Below are 6,000 nucleotides of genomic sequence, written 5' to 3' on the forward strand. Positions count from 1 at the left end.
CCTCCAGCTCTTTTTACCCGGCAGTGACTTGCACTTCCACTCAGCTCAGGACCAGTGAAACCACGACTGTTCAAGTGACTTACATCCTGTTAGTGTTAACTTTACACTGCATAAGAAGGGAAGAGGGGAAACCTTGAACCCTTCTGCACATATTTTCCAACAATGGACCTTTACATTCGGCTTTTCATTGAAGTATAACGAACAATGGGCTCATTTAAATCTTCCTTTCTTTGCAGAGACGGTCGGATTTCGCAGGTCTGAGCGCTTCGGGGGAACATTCTCTTGAGTAAATCCTGACGGTGGAGGAAACATCTGCACATTGAACGTGAGTCAGAGGCTGTTATCCATACGTTAGTCATGGCCTCTGTGCCAGTCGTGGACATCAGCAGCTGAGTCATCTGATCGGTCAGAGAAAATACTCGGCCATGTGGATTTTGTTCATAAAGTTGCGCTGCTGGTGTTGGCTGTGAGGATGACGCAGCTGTTGAACAACCACGACAACAACAACAACAAGTCACAGAAAACTGCAGCAACTCCACAGTGAAACGAAGAATTCAGTTACAAAACACAACACAGAGCCGTCACATTAAAACCGTGTGAAGAACAAACACGTGCATGCAGAGTCCAGGACCCGCTGAAACCTGAAGGCCTCACACGTCAGGTCTAACCTTAATGTCAGGATGAGCCTTCGAGTGCGCGCGTGTGTGTGTGTGTGTGTGTGTGTGTGTGTGTGTGTGTTGAAGCAGTGAAATACTCAAACCACATAATCCCACTCATCCGCAGTTAAAGGGGATTTCAGCTGCTGCCCTCCTGCAGCATCCAGCAGATGAAAAGCTGCCCATCGATTCTTTGTCAGGTCTGATGAAGCACACGAGAGCTGGGAGCTGAACCCGAGGTGCACACACACTGACTCGCCGTGTGTGTGTGCGCGCGTGTGTGTGCGTACTGCCTCACTGGTGATCGGCAGGTTTGTTCAGTTTTTCGCCTGTTTGTGTGTGATGTGATGACAGCAGTGGTAGATCAAGTATTCAAATACTTTAGTGAAGTAAACCAGCAGCACCACACTGTGAAAATACTCCAGTACAAGTAAAAGTCCCGCATTCAAGAAGTTACTTCAGTCAAAATCAGCTTTTAATGGAGCAGTGAGGAGTCTGACTGCACTGCTGTGACAGAAGTACTTCAATACGCATCACGTTTGAGAACAAAGAGGATCAGACGGACACTTCAGTCTTTGTTTTATAACAAATAAAACAAGTAAAAACTGACTGCAGGCAAGCCAGCTGCCCCACACAGGAAGTGAGTTAAAACACGAGTGCTGATCACTGATCAGTACAGCTGGAGGCTACAGTAGTGCAGTAGTGGTACTGCGTTAGTACTCTGTCACGTCTCCGTCTCAGTCCTGCTGTCCACAGCCTGCTTCACATGGCTCAGAATCTCACTGCAATCTGCAAAGAGTGTGTGTGTGTGTGTGTGTGAGTGTGTTTCACTGCAGGCCTTTTCTCTGAACACGTGACTCCAGATATATTTCAACACAGTTATGTAACTCTTATCCCTCTGTCTGACTGTCCCTCTCTGTCTCTCTGTGTGTCTCAGTGTCTCTCTGTGTCTCTGTGTCTCTGTCTCACTGTCTCTGTCTCTCTATCTCTCAGTGTCTCTGTCTCAGTGTCTCTCTCTGTCTCTCTGTCTCTCTGTCTGTCTTGATCTTAGTAATGCCTGGTTGCATAATTTGGCTGAAAGGTTTCATTTGAAGTTAACTTTGTGTGTGTTTTTATCAGAATCAGAATCAGTTTTATTGTATGTACGCACATACAAGTTTCACTTCATCTGTCCTGTCTGGTTGCTCAGCCAAACCAGATGACGATGGAAGTGCAGAGACCAGACTGGAGTGTCGGACTGGAACAGCAGCTCCCCGTTATGTCGTTGCACAGCCTCACCTGCTGCCTCCTGTCAGACAGGTGAGGGCTGGCACAGTGAACTGGGTGAGTCCGGGGAGGAGGACTTCAGGGATGATGGTGTTGAATACAGAAGAGCTCAAGTACACAAACAACATCCTGGCATACGTCCCTGCAGAGTCAAGGTGCTTCAGGAAGCAGTGCAGCCCCACGTTGACTGCGTCCTCGACTGACCTGTTTGCCCAACAGGCAAATTGCAGGGAGTCCAGCAGGGGTCCTGTGATGTCCTGTGACGTCCTGTGATGACCTTCAGGTGAATCAACAACAGTTTTCCAAAGGATTTCGTGACCACAGACATCAGAGCAACAGGCCTGTGGTCAATTAATCCTGAGATGGAGGATTTCTCGGCGCCGTGCGGGACTTCACACAGCTCCAGTGATCTGCCGAAGGTCTGGGAGAAGATGGGGACCCGCCGCTACGAGGCGTTAGATCCATCAGCTGACAAGAACCCAACAGTAAAATCTCACTTCCATGCAGGAAAGTGAAGCGAGTTCAGTTTAAAGCCTTACTTCACACCACACACAGAAAGAAAGGTTTCATGTACATCATAATAAATAAACAACACACAATAAATACGTAAAGAACTGGTGCACACAGGTAACCCACACACCTGTCCAAACAGGTGTGTCTTTAGCTGCCTGTGAAAAGCATCTGCAGACAGTGAAGGTGCCTCAAAGCCCAGTAACAAGTTGCACAGCTCGTCTTTTATTTATCTTCTGGTTTTGTACAGATTAAATAAGCCAGATTTAAGGTAAGTGAGCTTTGGAGATACTGATGAGCTGAGCAGGACGTCAGTCTCCCCGTCACGAGCACGAGCCTCTCGTCTGCACGTAGGTGCTCGTTTCCTTCTGCGTAGTGACACCTGAAGAAAGTAGTTCCTACGTGAAGTTCCTCACAACGAGGTCTGTGAGCTATCAGGTCAGGTGAGTAACCAGGTCATGAATCCTGGACACGTGAGCAGCACTAATGAAGTGCCGTCTGGTTCCAGTATATTGAAAAACAGTGCGGATGGCACATAAACGGCACAACAGCAAGGAGGAGAAATGTGTACTTTTGTTTGTGGGGTGGACTGTCCCTTTAACGCGCTTTCGGCTCACATTATTTGCATTCCTCGTCTTGGTTTTTCACATAAGATTCCCTTCAGCTGTAGAACTCTTCCTGTGTGCTGGCTTTTCCCCACAACCTTTGCACCAGTTTGGTTTGTTGTGCTCAGTGATCGGCCTGCTCAGACTAAATACGAGGCGTCCTTGAGCGCCCTCCACTTCCTGCTGCCTCGTTTCACCATGGCAACACACGGCCAGGAGGGAAGGTGGAGCAGAGGAGGCGGAGGGGTCCACGCGGCCGTGAGGCTCGCGCCAGGACTGTGAAAACACTGAGCTACGGCTACGTTAGCAGCTACATTAGCTGCGTTTGTGTTGGTGTGATGAAGACAGATAAGGTCACAGTTAGAGACAGCTTCGTCATGTTGTCCCCGTTAGTGTGTTAGTCCAGAGTCCCAAACTTCTCACACAAATGTGACCTCACGGTGTGTGTGTGTGTGTGTTTCTGGACAACAGTGGAGCTCAGTGGCACAGAGGAGGGAGGTTTTGCTTCCTGTCACGTCCAGCGTTCACGTGCTTTACGTACTGTTTGTTTAACGTCCCCTTTTGAAGTGAACGCTGATTTGTCGTCTGCACATCCTCACGGGCCGACGCTGTGATTGGCTTTGGTAGAAGAAGGACGACCACCTGAGGCGGCGCTTTCTCACGGAGCTGTCCGTCTGTCTGAGTAGTTCAGAGTGTGACATGTCCCCACCGAGCTGCCGTATCCTCTCCATCCTGTCCAACATGCTCATTATCGTCCCGTTCAGTGTTTGAACACAAACACTGCGGTTCGCCTTGACGCGGTGTAAAGACGTGCAGCTCAGGCCCGAACGTGCACAGACAAGACCCGCCTGTGCGGACGGTACAGACAGGAAACTAAACACGAGCTACACGAAGGTGAAGACTTGACGTGGATTCATCAGGTGGACACAAACACGACTCCAGGTGATCGGTCAGATCAGCTCAAAGGGAGATGATATGTCAGTGTTGCGTTTACAGCTTGTTTCTGCTGCCCCCAAGTGGCCAAACAGTGAATGCAGATACTCCAGTAGGTTCACTGTTGTCTGTTTTCTCCGGGATTTAAAACTCGTTATCCCACAGTGTGTGCGATGATGTAACAGAATCGTGTCTCATCATGAGGACAGGATGGGACGTGTGGTTTCTCAAAGTTATGAGACATTAAATCCTGATCGTTAAAAGTGGTCGTGATATGACTTATGACTTAATATATGAGTTATATATTTATTTTTTTTACATCTGAAATGTGGGAGTAAAAGTAACGTGTAGCACAGAATGGAGCTGAAAGTATCTCAAGTAGTACTTGACTAACCTTTGAACAGACAGCATGTGAGGTGAGACGGTCTGAGCAGGGCCACACGAGGCCTCTGCTCTTTGTACATATACAAATTACAGAGCACTCAACAAAAATAGATGCCTAAACTTTACTTTAACCTTTGCAGAAAAACAAACTTGAAGACAGAAACTCTCCTGATTTGACCCGGGGCTCGCAGCCAGCTGTGCATTGGTTGGAGCTGCTCACGTGGACTCGCTGCACTGTATATATAACATGAGGTTTCATTCACAGGTCTGGCAGGCGTCCAGGCTGTCCTCAGGAAACCCCCACATCCTGCTGTTGACATAAGGCCAGTTTTCGTGCCTTCTGGGTTGTGGCTTTTGCAGATGCAGATAAAATGAAACAAACAAACTCGATCCGGAGCTCCATTAGACGCAGACGACTGGTTTTCACGGTCATTTTGTCAGAATAGGCTGTTCTTGTCATTTGTTTTGATTGGTGAATGTGTAAATACTCACATATGTAACACCAGAGCAGTGTTAAACCAATACAAACACCACACACTTCCTCTCTCTCGAGTGATCAGGAGAAAAAAAATACCAGCTTCACTGGTTTTACTCACAGTAATGATAATAATACAGTTGTAATAAACTTTATTTATACAGCACTTTTAGACAGGACTGAAACACTTCAAGCAAATAAAATTTGACAAAATGAAATAAACTATTACAAAGTAAGAAAGAATAAAATACCCAACAATACAGATAAGAACATCAACCATATTAATAAAGCAGTTTTAAGGCCTTCTTGATGTGTCTGAAAGACATGGATGATGGAATATATATATGTGTGGAAAATATAAAATCTAGTTTTAGAAGCTTGGTCTGCTGTAGGCACTAGGAAAAGCAAAAATTTAGTTTAAAACTTTTACAAAATTAGCTAACATGATCATCAAAATGTGAAGACGTCTACTGAAGTTAGCATGCTAACCGGCTAGCCCCAGCCCGTCCTGTAATACCACGTTATACCACTAGAGGCAATAGTACGATAGTTCCTCTGGTGACATACGGAAATATGCAGATTTCTGTTCAGTTTGTAAGACGATTAATTAGAGAGAAAACTACATATTTGTGACTGTACTTTATATCAACTATATTTTGTTTGAAAGATTTCCGTCTTCATTAGAAAGCAGTGACCTTTAACCTGCCAGCACGCACAGCGCCTGGACAACACCTGGATGATCCACACGCTTCCGGTTCCGACTCAGTGACAGAGCAAAGCAGCTGATGAACTGCATTCTCAACCGAACTGTTGCGTTTCTTCTGCTGCTTCTGACTGGAGGCTGTGACGCTGTCGCCATCAAGTGGATCCTGTCAGTACTGCAGCCTGTCGTGCTTTGGAGAGACTGTGGAGTTTTTATGCTTTTGTTGGGTTTTTTTTTTTTATGAGAAATTCTGAATGTTTTGTTTTCCACTTTCTCCACTACAAAACCTAATAACAAGAGTAAACATCTGCCCCAAACAGAACATCAGAGCTGAACGCCTCTGAGCTTGGATATTAGAAAATACAAAATAAATACTTTTATTGTATTTTCCAGTGTACTAAGACTTTCCTTAGAGTATGCATTAATTATAGGAGGTGGGATCACAGGGGAGTGCTAACACTGAACGGA

This window comes from Scatophagus argus, chromosome 1, assembly GCF_020382885.2.
Source record: "Scatophagus argus isolate fScaArg1 chromosome 1, fScaArg1.pri, whole genome shotgun sequence".
Classification (NCBI taxonomy): Eukaryota; Metazoa; Chordata; class Actinopteri; family Scatophagidae; genus Scatophagus; species Scatophagus argus.